Below are 19,222 nucleotides of genomic sequence, written 5' to 3' on the forward strand. Positions count from 1 at the left end.
TTCCGGTATTAGTAGACCTTTTTGGCCTCAGAGTTAAAAAGTACACCAACCTCTGAGATCCAGGATGTGGACTTCAGTGGATTGTCTGATTATACTGTGCAGATTGTGGTGACTTATGTTGTATGTTGAAGAGTGTTGGTACTTCCTAATGCCTACAATAATCTCATGTCTTAGGGTCTTAAATGCAATTCGTTCAGAATGTTATTTGTTATCTGTGAGAATGCAGATGTTCCTGGCAGGATAGCTTCTTTAGATTTGTTGGAAAGTTGTGGTGGGTAGAACATAGATTCTGGAGTCAGATGAGCCTGAGTTTTAACTTCAGGCTAACTTTTTAACTTTTTTTGCCATTTACCATCTGTGTGACTCAGATATATTATTTGACCTCTCTCAGTGGGTTTCCTTATCTATAAATTGAGGATAATATCTTCTTCTCAGAATTATCAGCTTTAAATGATATTGAGTATGAAAGGTGACCAGTCATGTAGTGGCACGTGGGAGACATTCAAATACTAGGAAGTCTTTCTCTTGCTCTTCTCCTTCCCCAAAGCAAGGAAGAGGTGTTGGAGGGTGGGAGGTAGGAGAGGGTGGCAAGAATAGATCTTGTCACAGACTTAAAACTGTCTGGGAATAGTTCCATAGACTGATATTGCCTAATTGGCATGTAAAACTAGTAAACATGGAAATAGGAGACTTTTTCCAGTTATATAATTTTATTGGAGTAAACCTAATTGTGCCTATAGTGCCTCTGTGCAAATTAGAAAAATATCTCTATGGGGCTATCAGCCCTCTGGGCATATGTGACTTGGCAATCAGACTGTGCCTCTGGACACATTTGAAAGGGGGCCATTTCCTCTGGGCAGATGCAGCCCTGAGCTGGGGCCCACAGCTTGGTAGGAAAAGTTCAGGCTAAATACCAGTCCTCATCTGCCCCTTCAGCCATTGCCCCTATGCAGTGAACTACTGGCCCAACCATATGAGATGGGCTTACCAACCAGAGACAACAATTTGCAGTTAACTTGGACTGAATCATCAAATATAGTAGAAATTTGTGGAGGAAAACCTATTTGAGGCAGAAGACCTGGTTCAAATCACTTCCACTTCTAACTCTTTAACCCAGGGTGGGGTTATGAAGCAGGTAAATACTTCAAACCTCAATTTCTTCATCTATAAAACAGAGATAAAAATACTGTATTAGTTATCTATTCCTGCATAACAAATTATCCTAAAATTTTGTAGCTTACAAGCCAATAAGTATTTATTATCTTACATAGTTTCTGTTGCTCAGGAATTCAGGAGCAGATTAGTTGGTTGGTTTGTGCTCAGAATCTCTTGTGAGCTCAAAATGTTGGTAGGTCAATCAGTGTAATTAATGTAATACACCAGAATAAAAAGAAGCCACATGAGCATTTCTCTAGATTTAGAAGAAGCATTTGGCAAATCTAATTCCCTTTCATGATAAAACACTAACAAATTAGGAATAGAAGGGAACTTCCTTAACTATATGAAGGGCATCTATGAAAAACTTACAGTTAACATCATACTTAATGTTGGAAGGCTAGGTAGGTACTTTCTCCTAAACATCAGCAAGAAGACATGGATGCTGCTATCACATTGTATTAGAGGATCTAGCAAGTGCAATTTGGCAACAAAAAGAAATAAAAAGTCATCCAGATTGGAAAGGAAGAAGTAAAAGTATTTTTAGATGACATGATCTTATATATAAATAATCCCTAAGGAATTCTCAAAATAACCCCTAAGGAATTCACAAAAATGATTATAACTAATAAATAAGTTCAGCTAGTTTGCAGAATATATGTGCAATGAACACTCTGAAAATGAAATCAATTCTATTTATAGTAGTATCAAAAAGAATGAAATACTTGGGAATAAATTCAACAAAAGAGGTGCAAAATTTATACTCTGAAAACTACAAAACATTGTTGAAATAAATAAGCTGTAAGTAAATAGAAGTCATTCCATGTTCATGGATCAAACAACTTTTTAAAAACAGATTTTATTTATTTGGTAGAGAGAGAGAGAGCAAGAGAAAGCACACGTGCATGGGGAGGGATAGAGGGAGAAGGATAAGCAGACTCCCCACTGGGCGGGAAGCCATTCAATGGGTTCAATCCCAGCACCCTGGGGATCATGACCTGAGCCAAAGGCAGACACGTAACCAACTGAGCCACTCAGGTTTCCTAAGGATCAGAAAACATAATATTGTTAAGATGGCAATATTCCCTAGATTTGTCTATAGATTCAATATAATTCCCATCAGAATTCCAGCTTGCTTCTTAGATAAGCTGATTCTAAATTCATACTCCCAGAATAAATAAATAGTCCTGAAAAAAAAAGGAACAAAGTCAGAGGACTGATATTTCTTAAATTGAAAACTTATTATAAAGCAACAGTAATTAAGAGAGTGTGGTACTGGCATAATGATAGACATGTAGATCAATGGGATAGAACTGAATGTCCAGAAATAAATCCACGTTAACTGATTTTTGACAAGAGTGCCAAGACCCTTCACTGGGGGAAAGAATCATCTTTATAACAAATGGTACTGAGACAACTGGATAACCACAGGCAAAAGAATGCAGTTGGACCCCTATCTCACACCATATACAAAAATTGACTCAAAATAGATCAAAGACTTAAGTGTAAGAGGTAAAACTATAAAACTCTTAGAAGAAAACATTGGAGTAAGTCTTCCTGATCTTGAATTTGGCAACAGAATCTTATTTATGACTCCAAAAGCACAAGCCACAAAAGAAGATATAGATAAGTGGGACTTCATCAAAATTAAAATGTTTTGTGCTTCAAAAAACAATATTAAAAAAGTGAAAAGACAACACACAGAATTGAAAAGAATTTGCAAATCCTGTATCTAGAGTCTAGATATCTAGATTGAGAGTATATAAAGACCTCTTATCTATCTAGACCTATAATATCTAGAATATATAAAGACCTCTTCCAACTCAGTATTGCAAAAACAAATAACCGAATTAAAAAATTGGCAGACTGCTTGAACAGACAATTCTCCAAAGAAAATGTACAAATGGCTATTAAACACATGAAAAGATGCTCAACATCATTAGTCATCAGGAAAATGCAAATCAAAACCACAGTGTGATGCTACTTCACACCCACTAGCATAGCTCAATTGTGCAGCCCTGCTTGTTAATTCAGCATTTGTCTCCTCATGGCTTTATTGTGTGGTTAAAAGATACAACAAAGTAAATTGCAAAATTAACGAAGAGAAGGAGAAAAGAAACCCAGGACTGGGACCCAAGAAGAAACAGGGTTTCTCTGAGAGGTTGTCTAAGAAAGGCGTTCTGCCCCCCAATTTATATGGAATCTGGTCCAGCTTCAGGCGGGCCCCAGGGGTGCGGTTTCAGACAGGATGGAGAAGAGGGTGTGGTAGGACTGTAGCCAGATGGCTGTAAGCGGCCAGCTCTGTCCCTCCCATGTTTACGGCTTCCGGAACACAACACTCCTTGTCTCTAAAACCCTTGATAGCAGTGGATTTCAGGCTGTCTTCCCGTGTCCTTCAGTTGTCCTTCTATCACAGGCAGCATGTAGGCTCAATAGGATTATAAAAATATGATCCCAAGTTCATAAGTTAAGAGCAGAATCTGATTATTTAGGTAGTTTCCATCACTGGATTGGATGTATCCTTCCAACTTTCTGAGTGTCATCCTTTATCTCCAGAGACTTTCTTAGAGGTCTAGTCTCTCTGGTTTACTCCCCTAACTTGCTTAGAAATCTATACTCCCACCTTCCAGGTACCTCTCTCATAATTTTATAAATATCAATTAACATCTGTGTTAGATATTACCAGAATGTTTGGGTGTCTTATCTCACTTTAATCATCCATGTGACACTGTGACATAGGTAATGTTACCATTGTTTGAAAGGTGAAAAAATGAACACATGAAAAGTTGAGCAATTTGTTTAGTAGCACACAGCTAGCAACTGGTACCTGTAGCCAGATTCTCTGGATTTTCTTCTGACCCTATGGCTCCTTTCTTCAGCCCCAGACAGTAGAGTTTCCCTTAACAGATAACTCCTCTGCTCTTTCTTGGGGAAGAGAGTGGCCTGATATAAGAAACTCACTGAGACAAAAATAATGCTTTATACATTCTCCCTAAACATCCAGTTCTGATTTGGATCATTCGCAGGAGTTCTTATCTAGCCCATTTAGAAATTAATGAGAAGACAGTGAGTTCTGGGAAGGACCAGGGAAGGACCAAGGACCTGGGAAGGACTCATTAATGAGCTTACAATAACTCAAGATTAAGGTCAGCCTTTAAAGGCCTAGATAAATTCTAGAATCCTTCTTACCTTTAGAGGTTCCTCCAGATTGGCCTCAGAAAGGGCCTGGCACTGGGCTCCATTCTGGTGTGGATTCCCGCTTTGTGTTGAGGTAAGAACTGGACCATCTTCTGCAGGCATGTGGTGATGAGAGGGAGGACATATATGTCTTATGAAGAGATCTAATGACCCCACTCATCTTGGGATACTTCTTAGCACTGAGCAAATACTCAATAGATGTCTTTTAATTTAATCACATGGTAACCAATATTTGGGTTTGTTTTTTTCCCCCTCCAGGAAACCTATTCTACAAATGAAATACACTTAACTGCAATTCCTCCCTCTATCCCTCCTTTTTGTTCCCTCCACCTCTTTCTTTTTTGTTTTCTTACCTCCTCCCATGCATTCACCTATATGGAATGTTAACGTTTTCAGACTGTCTTCTAGTCTCTTCAAGGCCTATACAGAAGAGAGCAGAATATAAACAGATCATGAGCCTCCCCAAATAACCTCATTCCATTTGTACATTTCACCACTTTTACTCACAATGCATCTCACATATAAATGATCATTAATTCATCCCACCCCATTTTGTTCCATTTTATTTTTCGACTTCCTGTCCTAAGAAGTTATTATCCACAATCCATCACTTCCACCTTTGGAAGGAGAAAAAAAAATCCTCTTGTTTTCTGTGGGTGGCCTGTCAGGGTTTCTGAGCAGATGTTCAGGGAGTTGGATTTCAGCATCTGTGATTTTGACTGGATCACTTTGGTAAACTGTTAGTATTCCATAAGCTACCACCTGGATACACTCCCTCTTCCCCCAACTATTACTGTTTTTTTTTTTTTCCTTCAGTTCAATGCTATTGTTTAAACAAACTCTTCTAGTTCCTGAGCATGTATTTTCTTACAGTAATGAGTGCCAGCTGCCTGATATCCAGGGAAGATTTCAAAATTATTTAGAACATACATAAATTGATAATTCTTTTCTCAGTTCTTTTCTTTCTTAAAACTCCAGTTCAGGGATTTGAAGGACACCAAAAAAGTGAGATTTAGCAATTAGCCCCTAAGAAAATGATACATAATCTCTTGAGCAAGCTCCACAGTTTTTTTTGAACAACCTACCCAAAGTTTGCAATGCAGAATGCAATAGTATTGGAAAAATTTCTGCATATATCTTCTTTGAAAGGAGACAGCATGAAAATGGCATAAAGTGAATGAATTCTCAGGCTTATGTAGGACAAATAGCCCCTTATGGCAAGTGTTAGAGAAATCAAATCACTGGATTGAAAACACAATTCTTGATATGATACTTATGTTCAGGGAATAACTGTTTGAAAATTTAAATTTATCAACCTGGTTGAAAGTAACTGTACATTTATATATTATAAATGTATGATTCTGAAGGACAGAAGGAAGGAAACCAGTAGGAGAAAAAAGAATGATAATCAATGAACTGGTTTCCACTAGCTTAAAGGGTCCCCTGGGCAGGGTTTTTTTTTTTTTTTTTTTTTTAAAAGACAAAGAGGTCTAAGAGAACTGCTTGTTTCATAATAAAACAATATGGCTTTAATAACATAAGAAAAAAGATTTTGATCCATGAGAAAGCAGGGAAGGGGAGAAAGAAATTAACTTGGCAGGGTCAAGGGTTGCTTTAAAATGATCTCAGAAGTGGAAGTTCACCAGGCAACCAGTGAAAAGAATGGTCAAAAATTGAAATAATTTGCTGAGAAAACCAGAAGAGCTAAAGCAGGAAATGAAATGCAACTAGCAAAAGATATAAAGAGAAACAGGAAAAAAATTATTTAAGTATTTAAGCCATGAATGACAGATATAGAAAAATATTACCCTTCATAAACTAAAACGGTTAAAATATGGGATACTTAAATGCCAAAGCTTTAAAAGTTTTAAATTATGAAAATTAAAATTAAATTTAATTTAATCCCTCCATTTATGCGAGACCATTTTATAAACATTTTTGAAAGCCTTTTTGGTACATTTTCTTCTAGACCTGAGTTATATAATACTTGAAATATGGCTAGTTCAAATCGCGATGTGCTGTGTCAAATACACTGGATTTTGAAGATTTAGTAAAAAAAAAAAAATCCCATTAATTTTTATATTGATTACATGTTGAAATTGTTATATTTTGGATAATTGTAAGTACAGTATGCCATTAGAATTACTTTCACATAATTATACAAATGGGTGACATTATATTTCTATTGGACAGTGCTGTTCTATTCTTTATTTTCTATATACAGCAATTAGGAAGTCTTTGTTAACCTAGAATCAACTGGTTAATCAATTGAAATGAGAATCAAATTTCATAAGTAGATTGTGATTTTTATCTTGAGGATACAATAAAAATTGTACAAATAATGTTATTATAAACCTTTAAAATAAAGTTTAGTTTCAAAACATCTGGGTGGCTCAGTGGTTGTGTCTGGCCTTGGCTCAGGATATGATCCTGGGGTCCCGGATAGAGTCCCACATTGGGCTCCTTGTGGGGAGCCTGTTCTCTCTCTTTTTGTCTCTCATGAATAAATAAAATCTTAAAAAAAAATTAGGTTCTACTTGCAATTATATACTAAATCTTAGAAAAAAATGTCAATAAATAAAATGATGGGGGAAGAGTATGGGATGATTTTTCTAAAGAAAATGAAAGATAGCTTAATACTACATCTTTCACTCTACATTTGATTATTTCATAGCACAATTATAAAGAGGACCAACTGTGCAAAGATGTTTGAAGAGCTGGTCAGTGTCCTGAATGGCCTCTCATAATACTTTAATAGATTATTTTCTTTTGCTTGGTCCATCTTGTCATCATTCTTGCTAATTTTCTCTTTGATTTTTTTTTTTTATTGATTGAACTTTCAAGATTTTTATTTGCTAGTGATTTGTGCAGCTCTCCAGGTGCCCTCTCCTTATTTCATTAAATCTTTCAACTACAGAGACTTAGATAATGAATATATAGATAATGAGGACCCCTGTGTATATTTATGTTGTGGGGGCAGCACTGTAACACAGGTCTATGCCCTACATATCACTTAATATTGCATCACAGTCATTCCTCAGTATTTTTGAGAATGATTGATAAGTGTCATCAGAGGTGAAAGACTACATAATAGTCTATGTTATAAGTAAACCATAATTTATAAGTTATTGAAGCATTCTCTTATTTTGGATATTTATGTTGTGTTTTTTTTTCTTCCTTTTTTGGCTACTATTACGAACAGTACAATAAATAACATCTCTGAACACAAATCTTCATTACATTCCTGCTTTTGTTTCTGGTAGATATCTGGAGGTGTAATTACCAGATAAAAAAATATGGACTTTTTATGCAAACTGCCAAATAGGTTTTTTTTAGCTTATTGATAGTAATTTATAGCTTACCAGCGTCATATGAGTGTACATGGAATCACCTTTGCCAACATTAAGAAAAATATTTTTTCACATATTAAGCTAATATGTGAAAATAACATCAATTACTCTTAATTTGAATTTATTTGATAATGGTTTTTTAAATGTTTATTAATAATACTTTATTTTATGTAAATTTTCTGTTCATGTTATTATTTCATATATCTATTGTGGATGCTTTTGACTTCATTTACTTGCAAGAGGTTTTTTATATTAAAGATATTAACCTATTGTTTGGTATATTTGTAACAACCTCAGCTTTTACTTCTTCTTCTTATTAAATATTTCAACATATAGAAATGGAGAATATTTATAAGAATTCTTTATACTCACCACCAGTTTTAAAATGTTAAATTTTGTCATATTTGGCAAAACAGTAAGAAAATAATTGGATTCCCTGTGGAACTTCACCCCTACTTGCCACTCTTGGCTTGCCTCAACCCCTACCCTCACCTCAAGAAGCTCTTTTTTATGCTTCTTTAAAATTTTTTTCTTTTAAATTTATTTATTTGGGGGGCGATGGGGAGAGAATGAAAGAGAAACAGACTCCTTACTGAGCAGAGAACCTGGCGGGACTGGATCTCAGGACACTAAGATCAGGCCCCGAGCCAAAGGCAGACACTTAAACAACTGGGCCACCGAGGCACACCATTTTTATGCTTCTGATGGTCATTTCTTTTTTTTTTTTTTTTAATTTTATTTTTTGTCCATACCGAAGTGTCCCTCTTTTTTCTTTTTAAAGATTTATTTATTTACTTGAGGAGAGAGAGAGAAAACATGAACCTTTAAGCAAACTCTCTGCTGAGCATGGAGCCCACCTCAGGGCTCAATCTCACAACTCAAGAGATCATGGCCTGAGATGAAATCAAGTGTCAGAATGCTTAACCAGCTGAACCACCCAGGCACCCCTGATTGCCATTTCTATGTATGTTTTTGTATTTACTACACATTTATGTGACCATAAATTACACAGAGTATTGTTTTTCATGTTTTAAAAATGTATATAAATGGTGTCATACTGTATGTCACTTAGGAGGTGGTTTTTCTTTCTTTTATTTTGATCCAAGGTAATTTTTTGGATTAATCCATGGCAATCCTCTTTAACTGCTGTAGATATGTAATTGTAACTATTCACTCTTCTGTTCAAGTTTTGTTTTGTTTTTGTTTTGCTATTATAGTTAATGCAAAAAATTTAAAAACAAGCTTTCCTATGCACTTGTGCTATAGTTTTTCTAAAGTGTATATACCTAGAAGGAGAATTTCTGTCCTGAAGACTGCATATCCTTAACTCTACTATGTATTTCCATATTTTAATCCATAGTGGGTTGCACCAATTTACATTCTTACCAGCAGTTTATGAAAGGTCTTATTTTTCTGCATTTTTGAGAAGATTTGGTACTGAAAAACTTTAATTTTTTGTTTTAAAGATTTCATTTATTTATTCATGAGAGACACAGAAAAAGAGCCAGAGACATGGACAGAGGAAGAAACAGGCTCCCCACAGAGAGCCCTAGGCAGATCTCAGATCCCAGGATCGTACCCTGTGCCAAAGGCAGATGCTCAACCACTGAGCCACCCAGCCGTCCCGACAAGTCTTAATTTTCTTAAAAAAACTTCCATTTTCCTGATTCTAATGAGGTTGAGCATCATTTCATAAGTATATTGGCCATTTGGGTTTCTCCTATATATTTATTATTTGTATCTTTTGACCATTTTCTATTGGGTTATTCTTTATTGAATTAAATAAGCATTTCATATTTTTTAGACATTAACCTTTTGTTGATTATATGCATTGAAAATATAGTCTCTCGGTTTGCTCGGTTTGTGATTTATCTTTTCACTTTGTTTTTATATTTGTAATACTGCAGAATTTTAGAAAAATCCATTTAATCAAATCAATCCATTTTTTTTTCATATAAAGTTAATGCTTTTTTGCTTGTTTAAGGAAATCTCTACCCTGAGATCATGAAGACATTCTCCCAATTTTCTCCTTATCTTTGTAAAATTTTCTTTTCCAATTTGTATTTAAGTCATTTGGAATTTATTTCTGTGTTTGGTGGGGTGGGGAAGATAAAATTTTGTAGGTAATTCATTATATCAGGATTATTTATTAAATAACCCATCTTTCAAAAAAATCTCCACAGATTTTTTTTTAAGATCCCTACTCTTGGATGCCTGGGTGGCACAGTGGTTAAGAATTAAACTCAACACCATAGAAACAAACAATCCAATCATGAAATGGGCAAAAGACATGAAGAGAAATCTCCCAGAGGAAGACATAGACATGACCAACACGCACATGAGAAAATGCTCTGCATCACTTGCCATCAGGGAAATACAAATCAAAACCACAATGAGATACCACCTCACACCAGTGAGAATGGGGAAAATTAACAAGGCAGGAAACCAAAAATGTTGGAGAGGATGCGGAGAAAAGGGAACCCTCTTACACTGTTGGTGGGAATGTGAAATGGTGCAGCCACTCTGGAAAACTGTGTGGAGGTTCCTCAAAGAGTTAAAAATAGACCTGCCCTACGACCCAGCAATTGCACTGCTGGGGATTTACCCCAAAGATACAGATGCAATGAAACGCTGGGACACCTGCACCCCAATGTTTCTAGCAGCAATGTCCACAATAGCCAAACTGTGGAAGGAGCCTCGGTGTCCATCGACAGATGAATGGATAAAGAAGATGTGGTCTATGTATACAATGGAATATTACTCAGCCATTAGAAACGACAAATACCCACCATTTGCTTCAACGTGGATGGAACTAGAGGGTATTATGCTGAGTGAAATGAGTCAATCAGAGAAGGACAAACATTATATGTTCTCATTCATTTGGGGAATATAAATAATATTGAAAGGGAATAGAAGGGATGGGAGAAGAAGTGGGTAGGAAATATCAGAAAGGGAGACAGAACATAAAAACTCCTAACTCGGGGAAACGAACTAGGGGTGGTGGAAGGGGAGGAGGGCAGGGGGTGGGGGTGAATGGGTGACAGGCACTGAGGGGGGCACTTGACGGGATGAGCACTGGGTGTTATTCTGTATGTTGGCAAATTGAACACCAATAAAAAATAAATTTATTATTAAAAAATAAAAAAATAAAAATTATCTGATTGTTTTCTCTAGCTCTTTGAAAAAGAAAAAAAAAGAATCTGCCTTTGGCTCAGGTTGTGATCCTGCATCCGGCTCCCTGCAGGGAGCCTGCTTCTCCCTCTGCCTATGTCTCTGCCTCTCTCTCTATGTCTCACATGAATAAATAAAACCTTTAAAAAAAAATCCGTGCTCTCATGCACCAAGTTTTAAAATCTGTTTCTGAGCTGTCTATTTGGTTGCATTGGCTTATTTGCCCATCCCTTACGAATATACTCTTGTCAATGATTCCACTTTATAGGAAGTCTTGATCTCTGGTAGGGTAAATCTTGTTTCTCGCTCTGTCCACTTCAGGAGTATCTTGGCTATTTTTAGCTCCTTTCCCTTCCATGTGAATATTAAGATCAAATAGTATCTGAGTGGGATCATATTCCTTTTATGGATTTATTTAGAGAGACTTGATGTTTTGCAGTTTGAATATTCCATTCATGGACATGTTTTATTTCTCCACTTATTCAGGTCTTTTCTTAAGCATTTTATTTATTTATTTATTTATTTATTTATTTATTTATTTTAAAAGATTTTATTTATTTACTCATGAGAAATAGAGAGAGAGAGGCAGAGACATAGGAGAGGAAGAAGCAGGCTTCCCGTGGAGAGCCAGATGTGGGACTCCATCCCAGGACCCCAGGATCATGACCCAAACCAAAGGCAGACGCTCAACTGCTGAGCCACCCAGTGCCCTCTTTTTCTTATGCATTTTAATATTGAAATTCTCTCAATAAAGATTTTACACAATATTTGTTAGTATTCTACGCACCTTACAGATTTCATTGATTTTGTGAATGAAATTTCTTCCATTACGTTTTCTCATCATTTATTATGAATAGATATCTCTCAACTTTTTGATGCCTTTACTGAGATGTAATTCACATGCCATGCAGTTCATCCATTGAAAGTACAGAATTCAATGGTTTTTGGGATATTCAAAATATGTGCAACTGTCACCATAATTTTCTATCATTTTCATTACCGCAAGAAGAAACCTGGTATGTTTAAGCTATTTACTTATCCTTCCATTTCTCCCCACTCCACAAGCCCCAAAAGGGCATTAATCTACTCTCTGTCTCTATAGATTTTTTATTCTGAATTTTCATTTGACTGGAGCCATATAATAGGTTGTCCTTTGTGACTGTCTTTCATTTAGCATAATGTTTTATGGTAGCTCCATGAAGCAGCATCTATCAGTACTTCATTCCATTTTACAGCTGAATACTGTTTTATTGTATGTGTATAGTCTATTTACTTTTATATGTCAATTTTAAAGAAGGATATTTCAGGATGCTTGTGTTAATTTTATTGATATTCATTTTCTATATGGATTTTCTATAGATAATCATATCCTCCATCAGTAGTGACAGTTTTGTAAATTCCTTTTTATTTTGTATACTTATTTCTAATCTTGTCTTGTTTCCTTGATTAGAATTTCTAGTACTGAATGGAAATGCTATAACAAGCACTCTTGTCTTATTCTTGACTTTAAAGTAATTGCTTTTAAGATTTACCATCAAATATATTATGTATAAGATCTCGATGAAGAGACTTTTTGGATGAACACATTGTATTTTATTCTTTGTTAAGATTTTTTTCATGGCCAAATTAAATTTTGGCTGATTGTTTTGTATTTCTTAAAATGATCAGATTTTTCCTCCCTTTAATCTGATTTTGTGGTTTGTTAATTAAAAGATTTTCTGATGAAAAAAAAGATTTTCTGATGTTGAATTTATTTTATTAAACAATTCTTCAATCATCTACCATTATTTTTTTAAAAGATTTTATTTATTCATGAGAGACACACACACACACACACAGAGGCAGAGACATAGGCAGAGGGGAAGCAGGCTCCATGCAGGGAGCCCGACTTGAGACTCGATTCCAGGTCTCCAGGATCATGCCCCTGGACCCAAAGCAGCGCTAAACCACTGAGCCACATGGGCTGCCCCATTTACCATTATTGATTGGATACCTATTATAGGTCAGGTGCTATGTTAAATGTAAAAATGCAAAGATAAATAACAGACAATCCTTTTCTTTAGAAAGCTTACCATTGCTTTAGGAAAGTAAGATGAAAAGAGACTAGGTGATTAACAAGTATCCATGTTTTCTATGTGCCGGGTACCCTTTTAGATACTTTAGAAATGTGTTCTGATTTAATTCTCCCAATAATCCTGTAAATACAATGGCTTTATCCATTTTATAGATTAGGTATCTGAAACTTCCAGAATTAAATAAATTTACTCCAAACCAGGATTCAACCCAAAACTTTCTAGCTCTAAAACTCAAGCTCTTGCAATGTGTAAGTGGTAAGTATAGTGGTTGTTGAGTGCATGGAGAGCCATTTTTAGTTGGGATATTTATGGTTCCAGAAAATAATGGATTTAAATAGTCTGTTCAGTGGTAGGTAGCCATAAAGTAGAGAGGAGCAGTAGATGGCAATTGAAGCACATGTGGAGGTAAGCAAAGGCACAGAGTCAAAAAGCACCAAATAGCCCAGATATCAAAGGGTCGCAGTGGCCTGTGATGTACAAGTTGTGCAAGCTGGTCTTGGGAAATAAATCTAGATAGGTTGGAGTTTTATCTCATGAAAACTCTTGTGATGACTTGCAGCACAGATTGGAGTAGGAAAGTCAGACTTAGGTAGGAGGCCTTTGCTATAGTCAAAGTGAGTAATAGTGAAGACTCTTCATTTGCTCCTCATCAATTTTAAGATGGAGTCCAAGCAATTAACTTACCTGATTGACCGGGGCTGATATGGTTTTTTCCCCTCCTTTCCTAGTCTCATTTTCCCCCTTGCCTTTTTAGCAGAAGCCTCACTGGCCTCTTTCAGTTTCTTGAACCTACTATGTTCCTTTTGATCAAATAGCATGAATAAATTATTTCATCACTGAGCAACTCTCTTCCTTCTCTCAGCATGTTACATTCATTTTTCTAATCAACTTCTACTCATACTTCGTGTCTCAAACCTTAATTGCGTTCTTCTCTTTCAGAATACTCATTTCAATTTACAGTCATATATTCATTAATGTTTTCTTGAGCAATATCTGTCTCTCTTACCAGACTGTAAATTCCATTGCTGGAACAAGGGCAGTCTGTGTTTGTTTCTGCTTGCCTGGTTCCCTGCACAGAGCCTGGCACAGAATAGGCACTTAATGCATGTGTGTTAAATGAATAAATAAAAAAATGAATTTTCTGAATTAGGGAAGGTGAAGTCAGTATGAATGAAATGGATAAGAAGAAAAGGAGATTGCAAAATTATTTAGAAAAAAAACTGACTTGACTTGGTAATTGACTAAAAATGGGGATGAGAAAGGTAGAGGAATTAGGAATAGTTCTAAAGTTCAGCACTTCAATGATGAATTAAGAGGGAAGTTGTGTTATTAATGGAAGCACAGAATCCAAAAAGATGATAAAATTAATTTCAGATATATCAAATCACTATAAGCATCCTAAGGAAGACAACATTCAACTGGCAATTTCAGGTATATGGAAATTAAGATTTTGGACATATTTTCAGAATGAAACTAACAATCATCTAAAAGAGTAGATGAAATTAACAAGGAGAAGAGAATAAACAGAATAGCAGAGGCCCTGGGAACTAGATCCTAACAAATGACTATATTAAGGAGCCAGTAAAAGGAAAAGGTCTTGACAAAGGGGACATGGAACCAGGCAGAGAGATGGGGATGTGAGGTTGTGCATGGCCATCAAAGTCATGGGAGAAGTAAATCCCACTGAGTGGGACATCCATACTACAGAGGAAGAATGAGGACTGAAAATTAACCATTGATCTTTAGATAACACCCTGGTGACCTTTAGGAGTCAAGTTTTCATAGAGCACAAGGTAAGGCAAAATACTGATTTTAGGAAAAGAAAGGACTGCTTTTATAGATCACTGATTTAAGAAATGTAGCAATGGAAAGAAAATGAAAAAAGATTGTAAATTGAGTAAGAAACATCAAAGAACATTTGTCAAATTATCAGAAATCTGAACATGCTCATAAGTAGAGGAGAAAATGTGTGTAGAGAGGAGAAATTGAAGGGGCTGCTGAATGGGGTCAGCCATGCTTATTGGGGATAAGGGGAGCATTTGGGGAGAAGTGACCAAATAGGTGGTGTGGTTGACTTTAGTAAAAGAGGACACTCTTTCTGAAAGGAGCAAAGTCTTGAGATGGAGGATATCACTCTCAGCTGGAGAAGAGATTATTATTTCTTGTCAAGACTGCTGAAGATATTGGAGTCAGGGGGTGAACTGAGTGCTCAAAGGACATAGGAAGTACGTGTTCACATCCCCAATATTCTCTACTTCCATAAACTCAGACTAAGAAAAAAAATGAGTTGTTGCCCTAGAGCAAACTGCCTGTTGTCTAGGCCAGTAGTAACATGGCCTCTTTAAAATGCTCCAGAACCCATGAGAACTCAAATTAGGGCAGGGCGGGAGAAAAAAGCACCTAGAGGGACCTACACACAGCAGCAATCAGTGCATTCTGGGATTGTGCTCACATCTGGCTCCAGATATGACCGGCCTCTGCCAAGCCCCCTCTGAGGACTGTGGGAAGGGGCTCTTTCCTGTGCACGCAGGTGGAAGAGACCACAGTTCCAATGTCCAGCCCTGTCTGTGGCCCAGCCCAGCTGCCAACACCCTTCCTCTCAGCTGTGAACTCTAATGCATGATCAAGCAGCTCAGAGGCAGTAATGAAAATCTCTTGCATTTCCTCTCAACAATCTGAGAAGGGTTTTCCCAAAATATGATCTCATTTCATTCTCATGGTGCCATGGCATTATTGCCCTCAATCTGAAGATGCCAGTTGTTAAATGTCTTGAGTAAAGTCACGCAGCTAACATGTAGGGAAGTCTTTTGATTTGAAACTCCTAATTCTTTTCAACCACCCACATGTCTACACCTGATTGATTCACTTTAGTGGTGAGGAGGTGGGTTCTGGAAATTGGGAGGCAACAATGGGAAAGAAAAAAGGGGTGGATGGAGACTCTGGGTGGCATTTATCACTCAGCCTGAATTTGCCAAGGATAGCCACCCCCTTCTGTAGGTCAGGAAGCCATTCCCATTTCTGCTAGAGGGAACGAATGGCACCTATAAATTTAAGATCTTCTCATGGAAATAAAAGGCTTAGTGAGTTCTTAGAAGCAGTAGAGCAGGCAATTTATGTGTGTTTGGTGACCATGGTGGTGGTTGGGACATGGACGGGAGGCAGAAACATTGAAAACTATACCTGTCAATATTAGGCAAACCCTATTACTTGAAATACAAGAGGGAAATGGCCTGCTTCCTCCTCCTTCACCTTGGATGTGTGCTGGTCTGCTCCCAGGTGAAGGGCACGGACCAGATGTGTGACCCTGGGCAAGTCACTTCATCTCTCTGGGCTTGGGCTTCCTTTCCTGGAAAACAATGGGCTTACGCTAGGTGATTCCTAAGATCTGACTAACTGGAACAGTTTCTGAGTCTATGGTTCTTAGAAAAATGGAAATCATGACAGTAGGAGGAGAAAAGTTTCTTCATGAGGTCTTCCTGTTCAAGGCTGTTTTCTGATTTCCCTTACGGGCAGTGAAATCATTAATGAGCCCGTGAAACTCATTTTCTAGGTGGTGGGCTGTGCCCTTATGCTATTTGTAGAACTAACTAATTAACCGACCAATTAACTAATCAACTGTCTGATGGCCTGACTAACACATACCTGGGCAGCAGCCAGAGAGCCGGGAAGGAGCCACTTTGAGCATCTCCTGCTGTGGAAAACAGTGTGTGGTGCTGGGGCCTCCTGTCAGCACGCCTGGCCCTGCAGCCTCCCACAGACCCCAAGTGTGGACAACAGGCCTTAAGTGGCCCACTGAACTGGTCCTTCAGCCAGGCTGCTGGGCCCTAGAATCAATCATTTCCATTTATGAGTTTCCTCTAAAGCTGGAGTGGCTGGATGGCTGCTTTGGGTTGTTTCCCGACAGCAGACCTGTACCTGGCTGGTGCTCCTCAGCTCCCAGGGCACCGGTGATTTTGGTTTCACGAGGCTGTGCCAAGTGTGGAGAGGCCCCGTGTGCACTTTCTGTCACGTGACCCAGTGACTCAGGCCCTTTCTGGTTCATGCTTGTCGGAGTATGGGAACCAGGGAGAAAAGGTGAGAAAAGCCTTCCCAGTAGTAGCTCTCTGGGAGGGTCTGGGGTTGAGTAACTGCTGTTGTTACACAGGTTGTCCTGAACCTTCTTTATGTGAGCATAATAAGGTAATCCTGGAGCAGCAGGATTGCTGTTTTCAGGTGATGTTTCTAGAGCCTGCGTCTCCAGCGGGAGCAAGCCAAAATCATCCAAGGGAAAGAAAAAAAAAAAAAAAAGAATCTACGTTTCACCACTTCCTTTAGTGAAAGAGTTTGGTATTTAACCACCTCATCACCAGAGATTTTTTTTTTTTTTCAGTCTATTTAACCTGAATCTACCCTGCCACGTTTCAGCATGATTCCTCTTACTCTGGGAGACAGAGTGGAAAATTCATTCCGAGACAGGAGGAATGTCTAAGTAACCATAAGGGAAGATGCTTATTCCTGCTTTATTTTCTCTTCCCTGCCAATCTAGAGCCCTCTGTTCTTCCTTTCTTTCTTTCTTTTTTTTTTTTTTAAAGATTTTATTTATTTATTCATGAGAGACACAGAGAGAGAGGCAGAGACACAGACAGAGGGAGAAACATGCTCCATGCAGGGAGCCCGATGTGGGACTCGATCCCGGGTCTCCAGGATCATGATCTGAGCCAAAGACAGGTGCTCAACTGCTGAGCCAGCCAAGTGCCCTGAGCCCTCTATTCTTTCACATGTGATTTCAAAGGTCTCCTCGTGTGAGGAATCTTTCTCTTTTGTTTTTATTTTATTTTATTTATATTTTTTATTGGAGTTCAATTTGCCAACATACAGCATAACACCCAGTGCTCATCCCGCCAAATGTCCCCCTCAGTGCCCATCACCCAGTCACCCCAACCCCCCGCCCACCTCCCTTTCCACTACCCTTTGTTCATTTCCCAGAGTTAGGTGTCTCTCATGTTTTGTCACCCTCATTGATATTTTCACTCATTTTCTCTCCTTTCCCTTTATTCCCTTTCACTAATTTTCATAATCCTCAAATAAATGAGACCATATAATGTTTGTCCTTTAGAAACGACAAACAAATACCCACTATTTGCTTCAATGTGGATGGAACTGGAGGGTATTATGCTGAGTGAAATAAGTCAATGGGCAAAGGACAATCTTTCTCTTTTGAACCCTTCCTTTCCACAGAAGACACCAGATCACTCAAGCTCAGAGTTTATCACCCATCAGTTCTCACTAACAGTCTATTTTGAAAATACTTTGAGTTGATTTCAAGGCACAGTGCTCTGTACTCCCAATTAGGTTTGATTCTCTTTAATGCAACTATGATGTGAAAAATGCCTGGGCTTGGAGGTAGAAGTCCTGGACCTGACACTGGCCAGCTGCTGCTTAAAAGGCTCAACCTCTGAGAAACTCAGTTTACTCATCTGGAAAACTGAGAAAATGAGGCTTTCGCTTTTGGGGTCATGGTGATGATAAATTAAGGACTGTATAAAAAAGTGCTGAGGATAATGGCTTTCACTTAACAGGTGACCCACAGACACTAAGTCATATTCCATAAGGGCAGGGCATATCTATGACATCTATGACTTCTGTTTCTATAGTTTTTCTCCTTAAGGCCTCAGTACGCTGCTTGGCCCACAGGGTAAGCTTCATGGGTGCTGCTCACTGATCATCTATTTGATAGCTGAGGACAAGGACGTTGGAAAGGATTTGGGGCCATTTTGAGGTCTGGTAAAGTCTGGAGAAGTCCAAGATTGAGGGTCCCCGCTCCAGGTGGGTGGAAGATGGGGAAGACGGTCTAGTGTGTGCATCTGAGCTGAGGAATGAAGTGAGGCAAGACCCATGGCATAGAAATCTAGGGAAAATAGAAAAACTGAGGATTTGATCCTAAAAGAGAAATCTGGTGCAGGCATGTGTGGCAGAAAAAATGGGCCAGTCATGTGCTCATTAAAAAGAAAATCTGCCTCTTATAACTTTACTGGCTCTTTGAGTTTACCTTTGTACTGCCTTGCCTGGATTACTGTGTCATTTCAATAAGTCCACTCCGATCCTTATCTGTGGGAGGTGGGGTTTCTTTATCTAGGTGCGTAATTTATTACCTAGGAGGGTGCAGAAGTAAGCTTTGGGAATCATTTCCCCCAGAAAGCACAGATTTTGCCTTCATCTGCTTCCTTAGTTCTTTTGCACAAGGGCCAGAGACCCTTGAGATAGCTGCAGGGCCACCCTGGTGAGTACAGGGAC

The 19,222-nt window shown here is 38.0% G+C and overlaps 1 long non-coding RNA gene across 2 annotated transcripts in view; it reads right to left on the reverse strand.

The window, feature by feature from the left end:
- Window positions 1–2,052: 2,052 nt before the first annotated feature.
- The window catches only part of LOC121480164, a 43,836-nt gene continuing 26,666 nt past the window's right edge, over window positions 2,053–19,222 (reverse strand). For both annotated transcript variants that reach the window (XR_005984898.1, XR_005984897.1), the window contains 3 exons: window positions 4,707–4,773; window positions 4,345–4,445; window positions 2,053–2,198 (listed from right to left, as the gene is read on the reverse strand). This is a non-coding gene — a long non-coding RNA (uncharacterized LOC121480164). The remainder of the gene's footprint in view (window positions 2,199–4,344; window positions 4,446–4,706; window positions 4,774–19,222) is intronic.

The sequence above is a fragment of the Vulpes lagopus genome, chromosome 21, assembly GCF_018345385.1.
Source record: "Vulpes lagopus strain Blue_001 chromosome 21, ASM1834538v1, whole genome shotgun sequence".
NCBI lineage: Eukaryota > Metazoa > Chordata > Mammalia > Carnivora > Canidae > Vulpes > Vulpes lagopus.